This window comes from Balaenoptera physalus (assembly GCF_965194825.1).
Source record: "Balaenoptera physalus genome assembly, chromosome: 9".
Classification (NCBI taxonomy): domain Eukaryota; kingdom Metazoa; phylum Chordata; class Mammalia; order Artiodactyla; family Balaenopteridae; genus Balaenoptera; species Balaenoptera physalus.
In genome coordinates, this window is record NC_138888.1 from 8,694,644 (window position 1) to 8,722,401 (window position 27,758).

General features: G+C 38.7%; 1 protein-coding gene across 5 annotated transcripts in view; it reads left to right on the plus strand.

Annotated features, from left to right (window-relative positions):
- RSPH3 (radial spoke head 3) overlaps nt 1–26,369 on the plus strand; it is a gene marked incomplete at its 5' end in the record, with an annotated part of 74,683 nt that extends 48,314 nt beyond the window's left edge. For 2 of the 5 annotated variants that reach the window (XR_014267663.1, XR_014267664.1), the window contains one exon: nt 6,838–7,103. The other 3 variants (XR_014267660.1, XR_014267661.1, XR_014267662.1) reach the window with 3 other exon arrangements.
- Between the last annotated feature and the right edge of the window lie 1,389 nt (nt 26,370–27,758).

Genomic DNA, 27,758 nt, shown 5'->3' on the forward strand with positions numbered 1-27,758 from the left:
TAGACTCAGTTATTAAACTGGAGGTTTAAGTACCTTAAGAGTGACCAGAAAAGCTCTAGAATCTGCCCAAGATTTCATCCAAGAAGCAAGGAGAAACAAGTCCACAGAGTGGGCTTAACGAGCCAGTGGGGGAAGAATGAAGTGTGTTCTGCCTGCCCTGCCTCAAGTATAGCTTGCTCAATACTCTGCTTCCACTGTGTAGGAGTAAAGTGTATTCATTAAATGCCATGAAGGTCAACTTCTCGACATTGCCACCCTGTATAGATTCTTTTGTTCTATTCCACAATCATTTATCTTTCTCTAAACATAACACAAAGGGAATGCAAACACACACATTTATAGAGCATTGAGTTTCTAAGCAGACATACAGCCAGGTTGCGATCTTGCCCTGGTAAAGTTGAGTACTTTGACAGCCAGCAGGGTTTCAGCAGGTCCCTGAATTGTAAGCGAAGCCACTGTAATCAATAGAAAATATCAGGTAGTGACTTCACATCTTCTATTCTCATTCCTTTTAGGAAGAGTCCTTATAAGTTTAAAAGTTTACCAAAATAACAGGAATACATAGCATTTTGCACAATGCTGAACTGAATCAATTTAGTTAAGAAGGTTCTCAATATTTATCTTCAAACAACTATATCCAGTTATCTGTTTTTTAAAAATCTATCAGAAAATGAGAATGGAGTTTTTAAATATAAAATAGTAGAACTAAATAAAAGGCTCTCCTATAAAGCTTAAATTCCTTGACAGCTGAACCCAGTGAGTTCAGAGGAGACAGGACAGGCCACGCTGGCCTTGGCAGTAACATTGTGAGAACTCAGCATCGGTGTGCTAATGTTACATCAAGCAATGTTGTGACCCCGCTACTGTTAGTCTGCTTCTCTAGAACTTCACTTCAGACTCTGAAGTAATAAAACATTCGAGTTTTATTTCCACGAGGTCTAGGAATTATTATTTAGTAGGTGGCTCGGCCTGTTGGGTCATCCAAGATCATTCTAGTACATAATGTGTGTGTGATGAATGTTAATTTTTAATATAAGAACAATACTGAATAAGAACTATTGCCTTTAGCCTGACACACCAGAACTAAACTGACTATATCTTATAGATAGATGTATTTGCTGTTGTTACATTAATACCTCTATACACATATAAGGGAATGCTACTTGTGATATCTTTGTCTGGATTTGGTATTAAAGTGGTGCTGGCCTCATAGAAAAAGTTCGGAAGTATTCCTTCCTCTGCAAATTTTTGGAATCGTTTCAGGATAGGTGTTAACTCTTCTCATTTAGAGAAGAGTTTAGTTTTGTAGAATTCACCCATGAAGCCGTCTGGTCCTGGACTTTTGTTTGTTGGGATTTTTTAAATTACTGATTAAATTTCATTACTGGTAACTGGTCTGTTCATATTTTCTGTTTCTTCCTGGTTCAGTCTTGGGAGATTGTACCTTCCTAAGAATTTGTCCGTTTCTTCTAAGTTGTCCATTTTATAGGCATACAGTTGTTCATAATAGTCTCCTATGATCCTTTGTATTTCTGTCGTGTCGGTCATAACGTCTCCTTTTTCATTTCTAATTTTATTGATCTGGCTCCTCTCCCTTTTCTTCTTGATGAGTCTGGCTAAAGGTTTATCAATTTTGTTTATTTTTTTCAAAGAACCAGCTTTTAGTTTCACTGATCTTTTCTATTGTTTTTCCTGTCTCTATTTCAATTATTTCTGCTCTGATCTATATGATTTCTTTCCTTCTACTAACGTTGGGTTTTGTTTGTTCTCCTTTCTCTAGTTGCTTTAGGTATAAGGTTAAGTTGTTTATCTGAGATTTTTCTTGTTTCCTGAGGTAAGCTTGTAAACTATAAACTTCTAAGGGAATGGTATTTGAAGTGTGCCTCTTTTAAAGAATTATGCTGAGAAATAACATAGTACTTTGAAAAGATTGAAACCATACTACCTACTCCCTGAAGGCCAATTGAAAATTGTGTATACCAAATTAATTTTTCTCTGCTCTTCAGTCTGGATTGTGGAAACTGTTTCATTCTAGCTTCTGTATTATGATGTCTGGTCAAGGATAAAATCTTCTGGGAGGGCAGGAGAGGGCAATAGTAGTTTTTAAGAAAGGAATGACCTCAGATTTATATTTTGAAGATAATTCTAGCAGAACTTGAAAACAGATTTTCGGTATGATTGGAAACAGGAAGGTACAATCCCAGTTGTCCAGACAAGAGATAGTAAGGTATTGAGAGGGTGGAAAATGAAAGCAAGGGACAATTATGAGAGACAAAGCTGAGAGATTATAGATGAAGCAAAGTCTGTAAGTTAAGAATTTAAGAGAAGATGAAATCAAATTCAGGTGAAGAAATTGGACTAATTAATTGCTCACTGAGTCGCAGTTTTCACATTTCTAAAATGGAGATTTAACAATATAGTCCCTCAGCCTCATCACAAGATTTCTGTAAAAAATAAAATAGGTAAATGTCAAATGGCTTTGTAGTTTCAAAAATGATCCACAGATATTTGTTCTTATTATCTCCTGAAATAGATTTTTAAAATTTGTGTGCCAAAGCAAAAATATGTCACCAACAGATTGAGCCGACAGCCACTTGTGCAATAAATACACACTGCATGCTTGCTATGTGCTAGGGACTACTATTCTAGACACTGAGGTTCCAGCAGTGATCAAAACAGACCAGAGGCCTGCCCTCATGAAGCTCCCACTCCAGTATCAAGAGACATAGGAACAGCCTTTGGGAACCTACCCTGCTTCTGAGTAGAGACAGTGAAAGATGAGAAGATGGTGGAAGTGCCTGTGACAGAAACAGGACTGAAAGGAACTGCTGGTTTTCAGGGAAGGAACAGGGCGGCCGTGATTTGGAACCTGTTCAGGTTGTGGGGAAACATCCTCGTGGAGGTATGCAAATAAGCTGTTGGGGTGACAAAGAAGAGTTTGGGCCAGGGAAACTGGATTGGTTTGGGGGCACCACCTCATAAAGGTGGTAACTGAAAGTGAAAGAATGCATGAGATCTTGGAGAGTGAAAGAGGAGAGACATTCACAGGGTGATAGTTGTAGAATGCAGTTACTGGACAGGAGGAGGGAAGAGGAGGCCGTGAAGGGAACAGATGATACGATAGAAAACTTGGAGGAAACCTGAAGAAATGGGACAGTAGAATAGAAAGTTGGATTTAGCTTCTAATAAAATCATTGTAGGATTCCTTTAGGCAGCCTTTCATCTTAATTTAAAATTAATTAAACTTGTAAAAATCACACTTTATACAGACTCTAGATATACCTCAACTTCATCTAAGAAAACGATACCTGAATTTTTCACATTTTTAGACCAAAAGTTAATATTCAGTCATAACAGGATACTTTAAAAATACTTAATTCTCTAAAATGAATATCAAAATGTTTCTAATTAGTTTCTGATATAAGTTGTCAGCAGTTCTTTTTATGATTTATTTAACATAGTACCACATTTCATCATTCATGGCATAGTTGTGTATTAGAATTTTGCTACCACACCTCCCCACAAAAAAGAAATGCTGGAAGTGATAAGCTGAATAATGGTTCCCCAAAGATGTCCACATCCTAATCCCCAGAAACTGTAAAGATGTTACCTTTCATGGCAAAAAGGACTTTGTAGATGTGACTAAGTTAAGGATCTTGAGATGGGGAGATTATCCTGGATTATCTAGTTGGGCCCAATGTAATCACAAGGGTCCTTATAAGAGGAAAGCAGGGGGGTCAGAGTCAGAGAAGGTGGTGTGACAGTGTCAGCAGAGGTTGTAGTGATATGCAGCCACAAGCCAGAGATTGTCGGCAGCCTCTAAAAGCTGGAAAAAGCAGGGAAATATATTCTCCTCTGGAGCCTCCAGAAGGAACCAGCCCTGCTGACACCTCAGTTTTAGCCAACTGAAACTAATTTCGGGCTTCTGACCTCCAGAACTGTAAGACAGTAAACATGTGCTGTTCCAAAGTCGTGAAGTGGTCATTTGTTATAGCAGCAATAGGAAACTAATACGCTCAATAAACATTCTTAGTGGAAGAGAGGAATTTGTAAATTTATTTATTTATTTATTTTTGGCTGTGTTGGGTCTTCGTTTCTGTGCGCAGGCTTTCTCTAGTTGCGGCGAGCGGGGGCTACTCTTCACCGTGGTGCGCACGCTTCTCATTGTCGTGGCTTCTCTTGTTGTGGAGCGCAGGCTCAGTAGTTGTGGCTCACGGGCTTAGTTGCTCCACGGCATGTGGAATCTTCCCAGACCAGGGCTCGAACCCCTGTCCTCTGCATTGACAGGCAGATTCTTAACCACTGCGCCACCAGGGAAGCCCCGGAAGAGAGGACTTTAAAGTCAGATGAGTGAATTGTCAAAATTCCTAAAACTTCAGGGATTACTTTCATCAACTGTCTAAAAACAAAAACAAATAGTAGAAAACAGACCTATGCTCTGGACTGCACTAATAATTGACATACCTACTGGCATGTTGTTACTGATGGCATAGTGACTGCCACCAGCAAGTCCACTCCAGGAGAATTTTGTGCATGTACGATATTAGAAACCCTTGTTGTTTTACTTTTCATATTTTTTCAGATTCATATGATGGCTTTTCTTTTTCCAAGTTCAGTTACTATGCAAGAACTCGACCCTTTATAATGTAGAAAATACTGGATGTAAGAAAATGCATCTTACGATGTAGAAGATATAATGCAGAAAATGTAGAAAATACTGGATGGAAGCGCCAGGTCAGTGGTTGCTCCCTGTGCCATCCCGCACAGCCTTGCACACAGCACGTGGGTGCCCAGTGGGCGTCTGTTGAATAAGTGAGCAGCGTGAAGCCCCGTCAGGAGCACTGGGCTCTTGTCCCGGTGCCTGCTTGGTGGCTGCGGAAGGGGGAAAGCCCTTCAGTTCTCTCATTTCACTTTCTTCCTTTGTCCAGTGAGGGCCTCGACTAGGTCTATGTAAAGTCTCTTCCAAATTCCTGAATGCTGTGAGTGACGGCGGCATCGTGCTCACTCTTGTTTGCTTCTCACAGGCAGTGATGGATGTAAAAGATTGTGTCAAAAATCCTCCACCATGTTCGTTTGTGACCCTCCCTCAAACGCCCACTTTTAAAGCCGATACAAATGTCGTCTCCCTCAAGCCTCCTGAACGTCCTCCAGGGAACCTTTTTCGCAGGGCTTGGACGAGCAGTGCAACGGGACTCCAGCCACAGCATCCAGTGTGATAAGACTCCTGGCTGCTGCGGTCATAGACGTTTGTAACAGACGTTTAAGGGTGCCAAGTGCCCAGGAAAGAAAAAAAAAAAAGCCAAAAGCCTGTGAGGCTTTGTCAGTGTGGAGAGTAATAGCTAAGTGGGTAAGACCTAGAGCCATGCTAAGCTCCCTGCCCTCAGTGTGGCACTGCAGCCCCCCAGCTGCCCCAGATACAGTGAGCACTGTCATTATCCCCCTTGGTACAGGGGGAGCTAAGACCACTGAAGCTGAGTAATTTGTCCCAAGGTCACACAACTATTCAGAGGCAGGGCCAGGATTCACACCCAGCAGGCTGGCTCCAGAGGCCCCTCCTGCTAAGCTGGGAAAGGACGATCAGCTCCACCATTACCATCTAAGTGAATTAGCAAATAGGAAGCTTGCCTCTAGAAATTCTGTTTATATGCTGACTTTCGAGAGAGAACTGACATTGCTTAAAGAAAGATATATCAGCAGCTGGGTTTTCAGATTAACCCTGATGCTACTTTTCTGGTCATATTTAGACCATATAGAACCTCAGAAAGTTTGTATCACTTTAAAATAAAAAGTGACTGCATTCACATACTGCACACAGGATTTAATTAGTTATAGAGCTAGTTCCACGTAAATGAAGACAATGGTATAACAGTTTACATGACACTGAAATAGTGTAGTCTTCCCAGAAGTCAAGAGAGAACAGTTTGGTTTACATGTGTGTAACATGTGCTTCTTTCTTTCTTTTTTTTTTTAAGTAGTATCCAATAAGTTGCTATGCGTGGGTTTTTTAGGAAAAAAAGGTATTTGTAAACAAACGAATATGCCCCCAATTTTAATGAAAAGTTATCATTTAAAAATTGTTTAAGGTTCAGGTTCCCATTCTTCAGTTAATACAGGCAACAAATATCCCTGAAATGACTCATCTACTTCTGATCATTAAAAAAAAAAATCTTATTTCTTCTACTTAGGAAAATTTTGAAAAATCTAATGGCAAATAAAAGCTGTCTATAGCACCTTAAGAACAGACTATACAGGGACTTCCCTGGCAGTCCTGTGGTTAATACTCCACACTTCCACTGCAGGGGGCACAGGTTCCTTCCCTGGTTGGGGAACTAAGATCCCACATGCCACGCAGTGTGGCCAAAAAAATAACAGATTATACAAAGGACTCATAAATACACAATACACAAATTTGTTATTTTTAATACTTTTTATTTCTTGTGTAGTACATGCTAAAATTATTCCTAACAAAGTCACAATAGGTGAAATATGTTTAGATAGCATACCTATATAAATTATAAAATAATTTTAGTAGATCTAGAGATTATAGTGTTATAATTGCTTCAATATTATTCATGTTTAAAGTATTAGTCATTCCTTTAATAATGTTCATGTAAGTTCTTAAAGAAATCATCATGCATTGCTTTCTATTGGGGGCATGTCAGCTAACAATTTCCATTGGACTCCCTCAGCCAGGTCATGTTTCCTGTCCTAAAAAAATGGGTCCCATGGAAAATCATGTTCTTTGGTCAGGGTTCTGGATTTTTTCAGTGAGAGAACTGTCTTATATTCAATGTGATTTTATATATTTTTATATATTGTGTATATGTAATTTCACAGATCTTTATCCAAGATCATTCTTCATCCTTGGCATCAAGAAGATTTGGACCACAGCATTTTGAATCATCTGTTTTCATTTTTTGGATGGAGGAAGAAGGGATAAACGAAAATGTGAACACTTCTATTTTGTGGTGGTTATCTATTCAATATAGATTCTTCATGAAACCCTTTTTTTGACACTATTGTTTTCACTCGTGAGTCAGAAAAAACATAAACCACTATTTACTCCTTCCTCCAACCAAAAAAAAAAAAAACCAACATAAAAAGATAGTATTCAATAAGAAGAGGCATAAATTTCGCCTGTCAAGCAGATGACAGTTTTGTTAGTGGGACGATCAGGGAGGAGCCAGCTGCGCGCTTGAAGGGAGAGTCTAGAGTGCACGGCTGAACCACAGGGAGAAAACAGAGTTAGTCTCCATAGTGTGTCATTTATTTATTCAACAAATATTTATTCAGTACCTACTGTGTGTCAGGCTCTTTTTTGTGACTAGGAACACGATGATGAACAATCAGATAAAGTTGCTACCCTGACTTTCACATCTCCTGAAAACAAATAAATAAAATTCTGCCCCCCTCATTTAGCAAACCCCATCAGCCCCATTATGATCATTACGAGATACACCTAAAACTACTTTTCAAACAACGCTTTTTTTAACGTTTATTTATTTTTTTTAATTGGGGTATAGTTCTTTTACAGTGTTGTGTTAGTTTCTACGGTACAGCGAAGTGGAGTTCCCTGTGCCATACAGCAGGTTCTCATTAGTTATTTTATACATATTAGTGTATATATATGTCAATCCCAATCTCCCAATTCATCCCACTCCCCCCCCCAAACAACACTTTTTTCAGTGAGTATAAATTGTGATTCAGCTGGTCTGGGCGGGGCCTGGCTATCATTTCTTTTAAAGCTCCCCAAAGTTAGCGGAATGTGCAGCCACACACACTGGTGAAAAGTTGAAAACCTCTAAGCATTGTTTCTTCTCTGGGTTCTTTCCTAAATGGTGGTTTCTTTATTCTCATTTGACCCAGAATATACTTCCCAATGTTACAGAAAGAATAGAATTGGAGCCACTGAATTAGGGGCTGCTGCCAGACCCTAGCCATGCCTGCCAGCCTCTCCACCCCCAAAGAACAGCGACTGGAGGGAGCGCGGGCCATAAACACGGTGCTGAGGGGAATATGGTCATCACTGACCCCATCCGCCCTCCTTAGCCACCTGCTACGTAAAGTGTTCGGGTAGGAGTGTGGATAAGAGTCCAAGCCCCCAGAGAAAAAAATGCCCCAAATCTGTCTTATTTATAATTAAAATGACTATAACCACATTGTGTCTTCTTTGCTTTGGTGAATGGTAAAAACAATATTATAAAATTATATAAAAACAATCTGTTCCTTTTTATTCAGAAATGTAGGAGATATCTATTGATAGATTTTAAGAACATAGTCATGAATTTATTTTCAGGTACTATTGGCCAAAGCAAATATTACAGTATTAAAATAGCATCACATAATAAAAATCAATGAAGTGTGAACGCTTCAAGTTTAAATAAGTTATCTATTTTAATTGATCAGTTATTTAGTGTGATTATTATAATATATATATAATTCCTACAATGCTTTCATGTCCTGTAACTTGCTTTGGTTGAAAATGTAATTTAATTACAGGTGGTTTATGAGTTTCTAAGTTGATAATTAACCATAAACTGTAATGAATCTCACCGGGTGGGAAAGCCTCACAGCGTGTACAGTGTGGTCTGACAATCCTGACATATGGCTTATTGACTGAAAACCTCTTATCATATCATGTTCTCTTAAAACTATTCCAAAAGTTCCAAGACATACTCAATGCAGCATATAGTACTTTTTAAAAAATATTTATTTATTTATTTTGGCTGAGCCGGGTCTTCGTTGGGGCATGTGGGATCTTTTAGTTGCGGCATGTGGACTTCTTAGTTGCGGCATGCATGCAGGATCTAGTTCCCTGACCAGGGATCGAACCCAGGCCCCCTGCATTGGGAGTGCGGAGTCTTACCCAGTGGACCACCAGGGAAGTCCCCAGCATATAGTACTTTTTTTGTTTTGTTTTATTTTTGTTTTTGTTTTTTTTGAATTTTATTTATTTTTTATACAGTAGGTTCTTATTAGTTATCCATTTTATACACATCACTGTATACATGTCAATCCCAATCTCCCAATTCATCACACCACCACCCGCCCCGGCCACTTTCCCCCACTTGGTGTCCATACGTTTGTTCTCTACATCTGTGTCTCAATTTCTGCCCTGCAAACCGGTTCATCTGTACCATTTTTCTAGGTTCCACATATAATATAGTACTTTTAAAAAACAGAGTCGCTATGCATCAACAGCTTCCAAATTAAGCAAAACTGATTTTATATTTTAAATTGCTGCCTGGGTGAACAAAGAGGAGAATAAAAATCTTAAAAAAAAAACATTTGTACCTCTATAATATGTTCGGAATTTGTCAGAGACCACTAATAAATACCTTTTCTTCACTCATTCATTCCTTCAGCAAACATTTATCAGGCTCCTGGGTTTGCGAGATACAAGGATGAACAAGACAGACAGGGTCCCTGCCTTTCCAGAGCTTAGACTACTTCAGTTTGTTTTCCTGCAGAACAGAGTGTGCCAAGGTGCACAGCAATACCAGAAGCAGGAGCCCAGATAGGGATTTAGCCAATGCCCAGCATTGAGAACTGAAGTAACAATGGAGAGAGTTTTAATTTGGTAGTAATCTTAAATAAAGTATGTCCATCTGGAGGCAAACAAATGGAAAGACATTTTGTAAAATTCAAATTATACTGTTTAAATAGCTAAAACTAGCATTTACAAATAACTGCACTTAGGAAGCGGGGAGGAGGTTAGTTCTTTGAAGCATTGTGCTCTTTAGGAGATAAGCAGGTGTAGGAGCGCGTTCTTTATGATGTTTAGAAATATTGTGGATGTTGACTGCGTTACCCACAACCCAATGCTCCCTGGAGCCTGGTGCGAGGAGGCATCGTATTTCACCAGTGTCCTTTCATCAGTTTCACTGAGTTTACTGACTGAAGAACCAGTGTTAAGAGACACTGTAAACCACCTGCTAAAATATTCTGATACTTACTTAAGACTGCACCAAATGCTCCCTGGGAACGGGGCGCTAAAGTCAGCACATTAACTCTTTCAGACCCAAGAGTCTGCATCAGGCAGATGCAGCAGTGCCTGGAAGCAGAGCAGTTAGGTTGACGCTGCAGGCTGCTCAACCCTGAAGCCCTTGGCAGAGCCTCTGAGATTCTGGGAAAGAGGCCTCAGATGGTTTATTCAACTGAATTCAATTTCATCTACAGAGCAAGGTTAACAAAAGAACCAGTATAAGTTACCTGCTTCATCACAGAAAACATAGACAGAGGACCTGTGATGTTAGCCAAAGGGTCCCAGGGCACTAAAGTATAGGGAACACAGGTAACTGAGCCTACTGCATCCACCATTAAATCTTTGGGACCAAAGATTCTGAAATTATATAATAAAGCTCTGAGCCTTAACAGATTTAAAAATAATGGAATCAATGTTACTGATCTACGAACAAGACAGTCTAATCCATAACTTTGTTTTATAGCAATTTTATAAATGTACCATTAAGAAAAAAAGTTTGAGTTCTTGCTTTTTCTGGTGCGGAATAAAATTGGTCAATAAATATTTGGTAAGGAAAGTTGCGGGTCTAGTATTCTTAACTGAAATCAAAAGTAAATTGCAAAAATATAAATGAGGTTTTCAGTCCATTCTTTAGACTTGAGGTTTGAACACTGCCAACTGCCTGTCCTTAGTGGCAGAGTACATTCTTGGGGAATGATGTCAGTGGAGGGCTCTGAATGCTAATGGAAAATCACATTTTGTCCTTCTGAATTGTTAATGCAAAATGTTATTGACTATAATCAGCTACAAGAGATGAAGGAAAACTAAAAAAAAAAAAATTATGTTCATTCCATGACCACACTCTCCATTGGGTGATCAGACAATGAAAAGTATTTTAAAAGGGGATTTTCCTGGAAAATCCAACAGTTTTACTATACATACAAATTAAACTTTTATGAATCTTATACTGTAGAGGCACTGTACTCCTAAGAGAACACAAAAAAGTAGGGTTATTTTTTTCCTCTCCTGACTCACAATTAACCTAATGCTGCTAAAGTTTAGAAGAAGAAAATATTCTTATCTGATAATAAAGTAATTGTGGGTTCTCTGCTTTATGAGAAAAGTACAGGAACAGTCCACACTTGTAAAATGCAATTCCAGTATGCAGACAAAATCACTATTTATATACATTTATTAATTAGGTAGTAGCATTCAAATAAAATGAGCTTGCTACCCCTGAAAAAGATTTCACTTAAATTTTCAGTTTCAGAAGCTCAGTCTTCTTATGTATACTAGTTTTTCATTGTTTTTTATGCACTATTACTTTTCTAAGTGCATTTGTTACATAAGGTGAACTTACCTTGGATTTCCCAGGCAGCCTATGTAATTTAAGTGAGCTCAATAATCATTTTTAAATGATGGTAATAAAAGTTCCACTTCTGGCAAAACTGAGTTGTTTCTGGGCCAGCACTCCTACCAAGAACAATTTAGAAAACCTGGACGGAATATAACAAAAACAGGTTTGAAGATTTCAGAGATCTCCCAAGGCAGTGAGGTACCTTCAGAGCTATGATATGAAAGAGGTGGGAAGCCAAGAGAAGTAAGCCCAACATCTGGGACCACTTTTCTCCTTGAGGCAATTGTCAATTCAGAAAGCAAAAGCAATAGCTGACAGGTTAAAAAGGTGAACAGAGCTTTTGATTGCTTCAAGGGCTGGGGGAATAAAACTTGGACTTCTGAGTCTACCCAGGATGAAGGGCCCCTGTAAACACTCTAGGGTTTTAATTGGGACCCCTAAGAAAGGTAAACCGAAAATAGACCAGCTCTAAAAAGACTGGAGCCCAGCTATGAAACGTCTCAATCTCTGACAAAAATCAGGTGATCTATCCCCAGCCCAGCTGTCTGCCAAAAGCAAAAGTAGATCTTCTCTGGAGGAAAATACCATCATGCAGCACCTCAAATTATCACTAAAAATTTTATGCATAACATCTGGCACTCATTCAAAAATAACCAGAGCATAGGAGAAATCTGGCAAATTCTGCTTTAACCACGTGATCAAAATAAACGTCACTAAAAGTGGGACTATCTAAAATTTTGTGCCTCCTTAGTGATGCACTAAGAAGGACACAACATCAGATATTATCCAGTATTTCTGCCAAATAAGTGTAACCTTATTCTAATCAATCAAACTCAAATTGAGAAAGCTGTAAAACAACTGATTCATACTCATCAAAATTTGTCAATGTTATGAAAACAAAGGCGGAGGCAATGTTTCAAATTAAAAGAAAACTAAAAGAGATGTGACAACTAAATGCAAGATGTGACCCTGGATGGATCAGAGATAAGGAAAAAATATAAAAGATTGAAACAAAGGGCATCAATAGGAAAATTTGAATATATTGGGTGAGCCAAAATGTTGATTTGGTTTTTTCCGTAAGATGGCTCTAGTAGCACTTAGTTGTCTTTAACTTCATTCGAAACAATTTTGTTAGATTGTATGTTACAGCTGTCATATCAGCGTGCATTTAAAAAAAGACATCAAAATTGGTGAATTTTTGTGTAGCCATTTTAATATTGAAAATGGAAGAAAAAAACAACATATTCAGCATATTATGCTGTATTATTTCAAGAAAGGTAAAAATGCAAATGAAACACAAAAAAAGATTTGTGCAGTGTATGGAGAAGGTGCTGTGACTGAAGTGTCAAAAGTGGTTTGCAAAGTTTCGTGCTGGAGATTTCTCGCCAGACGATGCTCCACGGTCGGGTAGACCAGTTGAGGTTGACAGCAATCAAATCGAGACATTAACTGAGAACAATCAGCGTTATACCACTAAGGAGATAGCCAACAGACTCAAAATATCCAAATCGAGCATTGTAAGTCATTTGCACCAGCTTGATTATGTTAATTGCTTTGATGTTTGGGTTCCACATAAATTAAGAGAAAAAACCTTCTTGACCATATTTCTGCATGATTCTCTAATGAAACGTAATGAAAACATTCCGTTTTTAAAACCAGTTGTGACAGGCAATGACAAGTGGATACTATACAACAATGTGGAACAGAAGAGATGGTGGGGCAGGTGAAGTGAACCACCACCAACCACACCAAAGGCTGATCTTCATCCAAAGAAGTTGATGTTGTGTATATGGTGGGATTGGAAGGGAGTCCTCTATTATGAGCTCCTTCCGGAAAACCAAACGATTAATCCCAACAAGTACTGCTCCCAATTACACCAACTGAAAGCAGCATTTGACGAAAAACATCCAGAATTAGTCAACAGAAAACGCATAATCTTCCATCAGGACACTGCAAGACCACATGTTTCTTTGATGACCCGGCAAAAACTGTTACAGCTTGGCTGGGAAGTTCTGAATCCTCTGCCGTATTCACCAAACACTGCACCTTCAGATTTCCATTCATTTTGGTCTTTACAAAATTCTTTTAATGGGAAAAATTTCAATTCCCTGGAAGACTGTAAAAGGCACCTGGAACCGTTCTTTGCTCAAAAAGATAAGTTTTGGGGAGATGGAATTATGAAGTTGCCTGAAAAATGGCAGAAGGTAGTGAAACAAAAGGGTGAATACGTGTTCAATAAAGTTCTTGGTGAAAGTGAAAAATGTGTCTTTTATTTTTACTTAAAAAACCGAAGGCACTTTTTGGCTCACCTTATAGATTGTATTTTAGACAAAAGTATCATACCAGTATTAAATTTCTTTTTTTACTGAGGTATAATTGACACACAACATTATATTAGTTTCAGGTGCACAACATTATATTAGTTTCAGGTGCACAACATAATGATTCAATATTTGTATATATTGAGAAATGATCACCACAATAAGTCTGGTTAACGTCCAACCATACATATTTACAGAATTTTTTAAAATTTTTTTTATTTATTTATTTGGCCGTGCCATGCAGCATATCAGATCTTAGTTCCCCGACCAGGGATTGAACCCGTACCTCCTGCATTGGAAGTGTGGAGTCTTAACCGCTGGACCGCCAGGGAAGTCCCCAGAATTTTTGTGTGTGTGTGTGATGACAACTTTTACGATCTACTCTCTTTGCAACCTTCAAATATGCAACACAGTATTATTAACTATAGTTGCCATGTTGTTCATTACATCCCCATGAATTACTTACCTCATAACTGGAAGTCTGTAACTTTTGATGCCCTTCATCCATTTTGTACAACACCCCCTTCCCACCTGCACCTGGCAACCACTCACCTGTTCTGTGTATCTATGAGCTTGGTTTTTGTTTTTGTTTTGTTTTTAGAATCCACGTATAAGAGAGATCATACAGTATTTGTCTTTCTCTGTCTGACTTATTTCACTTAGCATAATGCCCTCACGGTCCATCCATGTTGTTGCAAATGGCAAGATTTTATTCTTTTGATGGCTAAATAATATTCCATGGTGTGTATGTGAATATGTGTGTATCACATTTTCTTTATCCATTCATCCATTGATGGACACTTAGATTGTTCCATACCTTGGCTATTGTAAATAACACTGCAATAAACATGTATCTTTTCAAGTTAGTGTTTTTGTTTTCTTCAGATAAGTAACCAGAAGTGGAATTGTTGGATCATACAGTAGTTCTTTTTTAAATTTTTTGAGGAACGTCCGTACTGTTTTCCATAGTGACTGCACCAATTTATATTCTCACCAACAGTGCACAAGTGTTCCCTTTTCTCCACATCCTCACTAACACTTGTTATTTCTTGTCTTTTTAAAAATAATAGTCAACCTAAGAGGTGTGAAGTGATATCTCATTGTGATTTTGACTTGCATTTCCCTGATGATTAGTGATGTTGAGTATTTTTTTATGTACCTGTTGGCCAAATGTATGTCTTCTTTCAAAAAACTGTCTATTCAGGGAATTCTCTGGCAGTCCAGTGGTTAGGACTCGGTGCTTTCACTGCTGTGGCCTGGGTTCAATGCCTGGTTGGGGAACTAAGATCCCACAAGCTGTGCGGCATGGCCAAAAAAAGTCTATTCAGATCCTCTGCCCATTTTTTAATCAGACTGCTTGTTGTTTTGCTATTGAGTTGTATGAGTTCTTTCTATATTTTGGATATAAACCACTTGTTGATTTTTGCTTTTGTTGCTTGTGCTTTGGTGTTAAATCCAGAAAATCATCACCAAGACTGATGTCAAGGAGCTTACTGCCTATGTTTCTTCTAGAAGTTTTACAGTTTTAGGTCCTATATTCAAGTCTTTAACCCATGTTGAGTTAATTTTTGTGTATGGTGTAAAACAGTGGTCCCATTTCATTCTTTTGCATGTGGCTGTCCAGTTTTCCCTACACCATTAATTGAAGAGACTGTCCTTTCCCCATTGTATATTCTTGGCTCCTTTGTCATAAATTATTTGACCATATATTCATGAGTTTATTTCTGGGCTCTCTGTTTCATTGATCTCTGTGTCTGTTTTTATGCCAATACCATACTGTTGTGATTACTATATTTTTCTAATATAGTTTGAAATCAGGAGCATGATGCCTCCAGCTTTATTCTTCTTTCTCAAGATTGCTTTGGCTATTCAGTGTCTTTTGTGGTTCCATACAAATTTTAGGATAGTTTGTTCTATTTATGTGAAAAATGCCATTGGAATTTTTATAGCGATTACACTGAATCTGTAGATTGCTTTGGGTAGGTAGTATGGACATTTTAACAATGTTAATTCTTCCAATTCATGAACATGATATACCTTTCCATTTATTTGTGTCTTCAATTTTTTTTCATCAACCTCTTATAATTTTCATTTACAGGTCTTTCGCCTTCTTGGTTGAATTTACTCCTCAGTATTTTATTCTTTTTGATACAATTGTAAACGGGATTGTTTTCTTAATTTCCCTTTCTGATAGTTTGTTATTAGCATATAGAAATGCAACAGATTTCTATATCCTGATTTTGTATCCTGCAACTTTACTGAATTCATTTATTAATTCCAACAGTTTTTGTTAGAGTCTTTAGGGGTTTTAATATTTAATATCATGTCATCTGCAAAGAGTGACAGTTTTACTTCTTCATTTCCAATTCGGATACCTTTTGTTTCTTTTTCTTGCGTAATTGCTGTGGCTAGGACGTCCACTACCATGTTGAGTAAAAGTGGCAGGAGTGAACATCCTTGTCTTGTTCCTGATCTTAGTGGAAAAGATTTCAGTTTTTCACCATTGAGTATGTTAGCCATAGGCTAGACATATATGGCCTTTATTATGTTGAGGTACGTTCCCTCTATACCCACTTTGTTGAGAGTTTTTATCAGAATGGATGTTGAATTGAATTAAATTTATTGAATTCAATAACTGCATTGTAGTTATATAGGAGAATGTCTTTGTCTTTAAGACATATGCTGAAGTATTCAGGGATAGAATTCCTATAAGGTGTCAAGGCAGAAAAGAATAAGAACAGTTGGTCAAAGTTGAGTATTTCTGTCCACATGCCCCTCTTCCTGGCATATGAGCCTATCTGGGGGCTTGAGCAGGAAGCAGAGACGGGGCAGCCTCAACAACCATGTTGTAGCTGTTTGATCCTGTGCTCTGCCCCCCACCCCCCTTGCCGATTGGTCCATGATAAGACAAGTGACCCAAGGGAGACATGCCACATTCTTTCACACTGAGAGCTGGAATTTCAAGGAGACAGAAAGAAACAGAGAGTGGTGATTGCTAGTATAAGTCACATTAAAGACAGTGTCCTTTTCAAAGTTCAGTTGTTTAAATTCCCTTGAAATCCCCGGGCCTCCTCCCTATAAATTCCCTTTTTATTGAAAATAATTACAAAGTTGGTTTCTGATACTTGAAACCCAAACAACCTTAGCAATTACAAGCAGATTACTCCAGAGGAGCTATAAAACGTGAAATGCAATGAATGCAGAAATTACTGGGGGTGAGTTATGTCGTGATCAGTTGTAATCATAGTTTATTGTCATTTAATGATTAGCTCTCTACTTCCTGCCATTATCTTCTCAAACAGAAATCCTCTGCTAATTCCCTTTGGAGAGTTGAAAGAGTACTCCAGACCTAGCTTGAATGTATCCTCCTGTACTGATCATACTTTTTTTTTTTTTGCCGGGAGTGGGGGGGCTGCGTTGGGTCTTCATTGCTGCGCATGGGCTTTCTCTAGTTGCAGCGAGCAGGGGCTACTCTTCGTTGTGGTGCACGGGCTTCTCATTGCGGTGGCTTCTCTTGTTGTGGAGCACAGGCTCTAGGCACACGGGCTTCAGTAGTTGTGGCACGTGGGCTCAGTAGTTGTGGTTCACGGGCTCTAGAGCATAGGCTCAGTAGTTGTGGCGCATGGGCTTAGCTACTCTGCGGCATGTGGGATCTTCCCAGACCAGGGCTTGAACCCGTGTCCCCTGCACTGGCAGGTGGATTCTTAATGACTGCACCACAAGGGAAGTCCGTGGTTTTTCTTGTTTTGGTTTGGTTTTTTTTTATCATACTCGTGTTGTTTGTGTGTTAACACAATCTGATTTTAAAGGAATTGTTTCTTAGTAATAATAATCTGGCTTCTATGGTTCACATAAATAACAACAAGAAGTATAGCCCTTGTTACATTGTTCAGCTGGTCATAAAATCATAATGTGATGTGCCTCTTTCCACGTCTGACAAAAGGAAGAGTTTACACACTATTAAAATGCCTGGCTACATTTACTGGATAAGAAGCATGAATTAGAACATTCTGTCAAAAGTGTATTAATTTTTGTATATTGGATTTTCATAAATTATGGCTAAATGATGATCACTTACAGTATCTCCACCTACTAAATAAGATTTGTTCCAGATCAAGTATTCTGCCTAATTCAGCCACATCAAGTTCTGAAACATTAAAAAATAAAGCATATACCATTTGTTTTAAGAGAATATTTTAAAATTTGTCTCATTGAGAAAACACTCTCTCTCTTATTTTCCAAGACAACCACAGGTGGGCCACTCCTCAATAAAGGGAATTCCAGCACTGTCCAAACTTCCCCATAGTGAGAATTATCTGGTTGCTTGTTAATCACACAGCTCCCAAGGTGATCCTAATTTAGTGGGTCTAGGGTGGATCCCAAACTTCACCTTGGGTAGTTGTTATCATCAGAAAAGCTGGATTTGATGATAGTTGTGTTCCTTCTCTGTTGCTTTTGAAGTTGCTGATGTTGACAGTTGTGGTTCTGCAGCAGTTGGATATTGTTTCCATAGGTATCAGTTAGGTCAAGCTGGTTGATAGTGTTGGTCAAATCTTCTATAACATACTGATTGCCTATTTGTTCTATCAATTACTGAGAGAGGAGTGTTAGAAATCTCATTATAACTGAATCTTTTATTTCTCTCTTTAGTTTTGTAAGTTTCTGCTTCATGCATTTTGAAACTTTTTCACTAGGCATATACACATTTAGGATTCTTAGGTACAATCAATTGCTTTGATTAAGTGATCCTTTATCATTATAAAACTTCCGTATTTTTCTTCAGTAATACTCCTTGTCTTGAAGTCTTCTTTGTGTTATATTAATATAATCACACCAGCTTTTTTATACTTACTGATTGCATAGTGTAACTTTTCCATCCTTTTGCTTTCAACTTGTCTCTATGTATTTGAAGTATGTCTCTTCTATACAGCATATAGTTGTCTTCCTTTTTTCCAATCTGAAAATCTATAGATTTTAATTGAAGTTTTTAATCCATTTATATTTCGTGTAATTATTGTATAGTTCAGTGTAAGTAAGTCTACACATCTATTGATATGATCAGATTTAAGTCTACCATCTTCCTATTTGTATTCTAGTTGTGCCATCTCTGTTTTGTTTTGGTTTGGTTTTTTGTTCCTCCATTCCTCCTTTCCAGCCTTCTTCTCAGTTAATCAAATATTTTTTTAGTATTCCATTTTAATTCCTTTCTTGTCTCTTTAGCTGTACCTCTTTATTTATTTAGTGGCTATTCTGAGATTACAATATTTATGCTTATCTCACAGTCCACTTAGAGTTAATATTGTCATTTCACATAAAATCTAAGACCCTTATGAGAGTAGAATGTCTGTTTAAGTCTTCTGCCCATTTTTTGATTGGGTTGTTTTTTTTTTATATAAATTTATTTCACTTATTTTATTTTTGGCTGTTTTGTGTCTTCGTCGCTGCATGCGGGCTTTCTCTAGTTGTGGCGAGCGGGGGCTACTCTTCATTGCAGTGCATGGGCTTCTTATTGTGGTGGCTTCTCTTGTTGTGAAGCATGGTCTCTAGGCGCGTGGGCTTCAGTTGTTGTGGCTCGCAGGCTCTAGAGCGCAGGCTCAGTAGTTGTGGCACACGGGCTTAGTTGCTCCGCAGCATGTGGGATCTTCCCGGATCAGGGCTCGAACCCATGTGCCCTGCATTGGCAGGCGGATTCTTAACCACTGCACCACCAGGGAAGCCCGTTTCCTCTTTTTTTTGATCTTGAGCTGTATGAGCTGTTTGTATATTTTGGAAATTAATCCCTTGTCAATTGCATTGTTTGCAAATATTTTCTCCTAATCTGTAGGTTGTCTTTTCATTCTGTTTATATTTCCTTTGCTGTGCAAAAGCTTTTAAGCTTAATTAGGTCCCACTTGTTTATTTTTGTTTTTATTTCCATTAATCTAGGAGATGGATCCAAAAATATATTGCTGCAATTTATGTCAAAGAGTGTTCTGCCTACATTTTCCTTTAGGTGTTATATCTTGTATCTGGTCTTACATTTAGGCCTGTAATCCATTTTGATTTTATTTTTGTATATGGTGTTAGAGAATGTTCTAATTTCATTCTTTTACACATTGCTGTCCGGTTTTCCCAGCACTAGTGGTTGAAGAGATTGTCTTTTCTCCATAGTATATTCTTGCCTCCTTTGTCATAGATTAATTGAGCATAGGTGTGTGGGTTTATTTCTGGGCTTTCCATCCTGTTCCATTGATCTATATTTCTGTTTTTGTGCCAGTACCGTACAGTTTTGATTACTGTAGCTTTGTAGTATAGTCTGAAGTCAGGGAGTCTGATTCCTCCAGCTCTGTTTTTCTTTCTCAAGTTTGCTTTGGCTACTCAGGGTCTTTTGTGTTTCCATACAAATTAAAAATTTTTTTGTTCTAGTTCTGTGAAAAATGCCGTTGGTAGTATGATAGGGATTGTATTGAACCTGTAGATTGTCTTGGGTAGTGTAGTCATTTTGACAGTATTGATTCTTCCAATACAAGAACACAGTATATCTTTCCATCTGTTTGTGTCATCTTTGATTTCTTTCATCAACATCTTAGAGTTTTCAGAGCACAGGTCTTTTGCCTCCTTAGCCTGATTTATTCCTAGGTATTTTATTCTTTTTGATGGGATGGTAAATGAGATTGTTTCCTTAATTTCTCCTTCTGATCTTTCATTGTTAGCGTATAGAAATGCAACAGATTTCTGTGTGTTAATTTTGTATCCTGCAACTTTACCGAATTCATTGATGAGCTCTAGTAGTTTTCTGATAGCTTCTTCAGGATTTTCTATATATAGTATCATGTCATCTGCAAACAGTGACAGTTTTACTTCTTTTCCAGTTTGGATTTCTTTTATTTCTTTTTCTCCTCTGATTGCTGTGGCTAGGACTTCCAAAACTATGTTGAATAAAAATGGTGAAAGTGGACATCCTTGTCTTGTTCCTGATCTTAGGGGAAATTCTTTCAGCTTTTCACTGTTAGTATGATGATAGCTGTGGGTTTGTCATATATGGCCTTTATTATGCCCACTTATGGAGAATTTTTATTACACCCACTTTTGTCATATATGGCCTTTTTCTGTACCCACTTTCTGGAGAATTTTTATCATAAATGGGTGCTGAATTTTGTCAAAAGATTTTTCTGCATCTATTGAGATGATCATATGGTTTTTATTCTTCAATTTGTTAATGTGGTGTATTACAGATTGATTTGCAGATATTGAAAAATCCTTGCATCCCTGGGATAAATCCCACTTGATCATGGTGTATGATCCTTTGAATGTATTGTTGGATTCGGTTTGCTAGTATTTTGTTCATAATTTTTGCATCTATGTTAATCAGTGATATTGGCCTTTAATTCTCCTTTTTTGTGGTATCTTTGTCTGGTTTTTGTATCAGGGTGATTATGGCCTCACAGAATGAGTTTGGGAGTGTTCCTTCCTCTGCAACTTTTTGGAATAATTTCAGAGAGATAGTTGTTAACTCTTCTCTAAATGTTTGGTAGAATTCACCTGTGAAGCCATCTGGTCCTGGACTTTTGTTGTTGGGAGTTTTTTAATCACAGATTCAATTTCAGGCTTGTAATGGTCTGTTTATGTTTTCTATTTCTTCCCGGTTTAGTCTTGGGAGATTGTACTTTCTAAGAATTTGTCCATTTCTTCTAGGTTGTCCATTTTATTGGCATATAGTTGCTTGTAGTAGTCTCTTATGGTCCTTTGTATTTCTGTGGTGTCAGTTGTAACTTCTTTTTTATTTCTAATTTTATTGATTTGGGCCCTCCCTTTTATTCTTGATGAGTCTGGCTAAAAGTTTGTCAATTTTGTTTATCTTTTCAAAGAACTAGCTCTTAGTTTCTTTGATCTTTTCTATTGTTCTCTTAGTCTCTATTTCATTTATTTCTGCTCTGATCTTTATGATTTCTTTCCTTCTACTAACTTTGGGTTTTGTTTTTTCTTTTTTCTCTAGTTGCTTTGGGTGTAAGGCTAGGATTTTTATTTGAGATTTTTGTTGTTCCTGAGGTAAGCTTGTATCACTATAAACTTCCCTCTTAGAACTGCTTTTGCTGTGTCCCATAGGTTTTGGACCATCCCATTTTCATTTTCATTTGTCTCTAGGTATTTTTTAAATTTCCTCTTTGGCTTCTTCGGTGATCCATTGGTTGTTTAGTGTTACTCTGTTGTTGTTTTTTTAATATTTATTTATTTTCTTTATTATTCTTTCTTTGGCAGCATCAGGTCTTAGTTGCGGCATGCGGGATCTTTTGTTGCCACGCATGGGCTCTTCATTGCGGCTCACGGGCTTCTCTCTAGTTGTGGCATGTGGGTTTTCTCTCTCTAGTTGTAGCGCGTGGGCTCTGTAGTTTGCAGCATGTGGGCTCTCTCAAGGTATGCAAGCTCAGTAGTTGTGGCACACGGGCTTAGTTGCCCCACGGCATGTGGGATCTTAGTTCCCTGATCAGGAATCGAACCCGTGTCCCCTGCACTGGAAGGTGGATTCTTTGCCACTGGACCACCAGGGAAGTCCCAGTGTTACTCTGCTTTTGCAGGTAATTTTTATTAAACTATACCATAACAACATGTTCTAACACAACACCAACATGTGTTTACTGACTGCTTTGAAGATTCTTTAGACCTGAGACTGCTCCAGTAGAACCAAGACAGAACATTGAATTTGTATATTAGAAAGCCCATAGCTAACTTTAGAACAAAATTGGGTTCAAGAAGTTAGCCAGGGGCTTCCCTGGTGGCGCAGTGGCTAAGAATCTGCCTGCCAATGCAGGGGACACGGGTTCGAGCTCTGGTCTGGGAAGATCCCACATGCCACGGAGCAACTAAGCCCATGCGCCACAACTACTGAGCCTGCACTCTAGAGCCCGCGAGCAACAACTGCTGAACCCACATGCCACAGCTACTGAAGCCCATGCACCTAGAGCCTGTGCTCTGCAACAAGAGAAGCCCCACAATGAGAAGCCCGCGCACCACAACAAAGAGTAGCCCCCGCTCGTCACAACTAGAGAAGGCCTGCATGCAGCAATGAAGACCCAATGCAGCCAAAAATAAATAAATAAATAAGTTAATTAATTAATTAATTTTTAAAAAAGAAGTTAGCCAGGCCAATTCCCATGAATCCTAGTCACTAGTGGTAGGAGGAGGGTAGCACCCAGGGAGTGGATGAAAGTGTCTGGAGAATGAAAGCATCTTCAGAAACATCCCTAGAGGAGAGGCCACCACATTTTTCATCTTCTATCTCTATTTTTTTAAATGTTTTTTTATTGTGGTAAAAGTCATATAACATAAAACATACTATTTTAACCATATTTAACTGTGCAGTTCAGTGGCACTAAGTACATTCACATTGCTGTCAACTCTCACCATCATCCATCTCTCGAATTTTTCACCTTCCTAAACCAAAACTCTGTCCCCATTAAACACTAACTCCCCATTCCCCCTACCCTCCAGCCCCTGGCATCTACCAGTGTGCTTTCTAACTCTATGAATTTGACTATTCTAGGTGCCTCGTATAAGTGGAATCAAACAGTGTTTGTCTGCACCTAATGTATATTGGAATGCATTTTTAAGGTTAACAGAAGGTAGCTTGTATTCCTATTAATGGGGTTTCTAAAATAATGTTTTATTATATTTGTTAATATTACCAAAAGGCTTATCCTCGTTTTATATATATATATATATATATATATATATATATATATATATATATATATATTTAGAAAGAAAATGTGATTTTAAATGTTGCATAACTTTTTTTTAAACATCTTTATTGGAGTGTAATTGCTTTACAGTGGTGTGTTAGTTTCTGCAGTATAACAAAGTGAATCAGCTATGTGTGTACATATATCCCCATATCTCCTCTCTCTTGCTTCTCCCTCCCACCCTCCCTATCCCACCCCTCTAGGTGATCACAAAGCACCGAGATGATCTCCCTGTGCTATGTGGTTGCTTCCCACTAGCTATTTTACATTTGGTAGTGTATATAAGTCCCTGCCACTCTCTCACTTTGTCCCAGCTTACCCTTTCCCCTCCCCGTGTCCTAATGTCCATTCTCTATGTCTGCGTCTTTATTCCTGTCCGGTTCTTAAGAACCAATTTTTTTTTTAATTCCATATATATGTGTTAGCATACGGTATTTGTTTTTCTCTTTCTGACTTACTTCACTCTGTATGACAGACTCTAGGTCCATCCACCTCACACAAATAACTCAATTTCATTTCTTTTTATGGCTGAGTAATATTCCATTGTATATATGTGCCACATCTTCTTTATCCATTCATCTGTCAATGGACACTTAGGTTGCTTCTGTGTCCTGGCTACTGTAAATAGAGCTGCAATGAACATTGTAGTACATGACTCTTTATTTTTTATTTTTTATTTTATTTATTTTATTTTTGGTTGCATTGGGTCTTTGTTGCTGCACACAGTCTTTCTCTCGTTGCGGCGAAGGGGGCTACTCTTCGTTGCAGTGTGCGGGCTTCTCGTTGCGATGGCTTCTCTTGTTGCAGAGCACGGGTTCTAGGCACAGAGGCTTCAGTAGTTGTGGCGCGCGGGCTCAGTAGTTGTGGCTTGTGGGCTCTAGAGTGCAGGCTCAGTAGTTGTGGTGCACAGGCTTAGTTGCTCCGCAGCATGTGGGATCTTCCCGGACCAGGGCTCGAACCCGTGCCCCCTGCATTGGCAGGCAGATTCTCAACCACTGCGCCACCAGGGAAGCCCCTACATGACTCTTTTTGAATTATGATTTTCTCAGGGTATATGCCCAGTAGTGGGATTGCTGGGTCGTATGGTAATTCTATTTTTAATTTTTTAAGGAACCTCCATACTGTTCTCCATAGTGGCTGTATCAATTTACATTCCCACCAACAGTGCAAGAGGGTTCCCTTTTCTCCACACCCTCTCCAGCATTTACTGTTTGTAGATTTTTTGGTGATGGCCATTCTGACCGGTGTAAGGTGATACCTCATTGTAGTTTTGATTTGCATAAAATGTTGCATAACTTTTAAAATTATTGGTTTAATACTTTATGGTACAGCAATTTGAAGGTCTGGTTTTAAGCTCATTTTATTTCATTACTTGGTTAACTGAAAAAAGTACCTCATGAAGATGAGTAGAGTCAAATGGAAGAAAGATATATATCATTAGCTGTGTTTGTTAAATTACAATACTCATTTATTCATCACATTCACCAATACACAAAAGTTTTGGGTTGAAATTCAGCTAGCAAATTTAAATCCTGTCTGATACCCATCACTTGTTCTTGCAAACTAATGAGAGTGTTCCATTTTTATAATTTTAATAAATGGTTTGAAAGACTGAAAATTTTAACTTGGAACATTTTAAGCAGGTTAGAAAATTCTGTTTCCAACTTTTGAAGTGGGGAAGTATGAAAAATTTTAAAAGTCACACATCATTTTCAGTAACAAAATCACATAATAATAGAAATAGTTCCAAAACAAAACAGTGCATAAAAATGATCCTCCATGAACAAAGGAAATAGTTTAACATTGAGTATATTTTATTTTGGTTTCCAAAAGTAACCACCAGGAACTTGCCATGTCAGAAAGCATTTGCAAATTTGGAACAGTCTTTTTACATAAGAAAACTGTGTATCTCATCTTTAATTTTCATAACTCTTTTTAAAAACTTTTCTATGAGAACTAGTGAGCATCTGTATGGTACAGAAGATTTTCATAGTCATTTCCTATCATTAAAAATCACTATCGGGAATTCCCTGGCGGTCCAGTGGTTAGGACTCGGCGCCTTCACAGCCGTGGCCCGGGTTCAGTCCCTGGTCGGGGAACTAAGATCCCACAAGCCGTGTCATGGCCCAAAAAACAAACAAAAAAAATCACTATAAATAACTCTAGTTCAGATTTTTTTGCTAATACATCTTTATTGAGGTATATTGACATGTAATAAACAGCACATATTTAAGGTGTACAATTTGAGTTTGGACCCATGTACATTCCCACCACCACAATCAAGATAATGAACATACCCATCATTCTGAAAAGTTTTCTCACACCCTTGGGAATCCACACATACCCCCATCCTCAGGCAACCACTGATCTGCTTTCTGTCACTGTAGATGTGTTTGCATTGTCTAAAATTTTATAGAAATTCAATCATACAGTATATACTTTTTTTGGTCTGGCTTTCTTTTACACAGCATGATTACTTTGGGATTCACCATGTTATTGCATGTACAATAGTTCATTCTTTTATTAGTGAGCACTGTTCCATTATATGGCCACACCTTAATTCATTTATCTGTTCACCAGCTGATGGACCGTGGCCTCATTTTCCAGTCCTTACTTGAGATGTGAGCTTCTTATTCCTGTTAAATGAGTCAGTCAAGATCTAGGATGTGGGATGGGAGACAAGCCAATACTTAGGGCTGATGTCAAGTGTGGCACAATCCTACAGACTCTCCACTTCAACAAGAACGGGACCAAGCAGCCTGGAGGTTCCTGCGTGAAGAATGTTCTCTGGGAAGAGATGAGCCATCTTTGTGTTTGTCACCGATCCCCAAGCTCAGCTGTGAGATTCTCTGGTCCTCTGTGAAGCCGAGCTATTATTTCTTCTAAAACATCTTTATATCCTGAAGGGAAAAGAATGTGTGTGTGTGCATGTGTGTGTGTGTGTGTGTGTGTGTGTGTCACAAAAATGTGAGACTTGCTTAATGGGATTCATATCAAGAAATGGCTGGCAAAGTTCCCATGAAAATGCCCTTGCTTGACTTTGCATGACCTATCGTGCAGTAACCACTGGGCCTCACATAATGAACCCAGGGTCAGTTCACAATTCAAATGTGTAATTTGACCCAGCTGTTTAATGGTCTACCACAATAAAAGGGTAATCCTAACAGCTCTAAAGCTATTTCTAGCACAGATCCTTACCCCAGCATTCAAGTCACAGCCAACCATGCCCACATGTTTCCTAAGGGAAAAGCAAAATTAGAAAAGGGCAGTCTCTCCATTTGTTTTAACCTCTCTGATCTAAGATGAATCTACTTCTCAGAAGTCTTGTGGGAAAGCCACAGAAGGTCTTCTTTCCCTGGGCAATAATACAGCTTCTAAGTAACGTGCACTCTCACAGCCCAGACCTCCTGGCCGTGCTCCGCCCTGGGGGAGGGGGAGAGAGAGGAGGAGGGGCTTCAGATGACCTTCAAGGCACACCAGATCATCTTCTGCCCGTTTCTCTCTTTGGACCAAGAATTTAATTGAAAAAGAACTTTAAGTCTAACTAAGTATGCGTTTCAGAACTCCTACCATTTTACCTGCATTAAAGTGATTGGGGTGGGATGGAGAAGAGCCAGTTAGAGATAACGGTACAGCCCACCCATTCTAAAAGTCCACTTGGGCAACAGCAACAACAGGCCCCCTGCCTGGGTATGTAGGTTGTGTCTCTGAAACATCTAAGGAAAGGTTGTCAATCTGAGACCATCTTCAAGTTTCTGTAAAACAACCAGGGATGAGCTTGATGACCTTGCAAATTCCCTTCCTGGTCTGACATTCTGCAATCTGATGGGAAGAGACTTGGAGAACCAGAAATAATTCTGCAAGGACATTCTTTTTAAAGGTGTTTCTCAACATTTGTTCCATTTCTGTCTTTAAATCCACATGCAGAATATGTCATCACTCTTTCTTCGCTGCTCCAATAACGTACCATGTTACCATTTGAAGGTCCTGCTGCCCACTTACTGAGGGCCACAGGCTGTCCCGTTCACCTGTGTGTCTCTAGAATCCAGTGCAGTGCCTGGCACCAAGTAGGGACTCAGTAAAAGTTACTGGGGAGCGACTGAAGAAATTCACTGGATGGATGGATACACAGTGTGTAGTGCTAGGAACAGGAGGTGGAATAACTCAGGAAGACAGCTGTGGCCCTTTGGGAGGCAGGGAAAGAGGACGGCTAGAATCCAATGAAAAATTAGAGAGAGTTTGGCAGAGACGGAAGTGCAACTTCTCCATCGCAATTACTCGTGGACCGCCCTGGCTGGAGCCTCTCTATAGCTCTAGGTTTCTTATCCGATGGCCTAGTATCTGCTAGTCTGAGGGATTTCCTCTGTGCTTCCACCTTTCAGGTAAATTACCCTCCA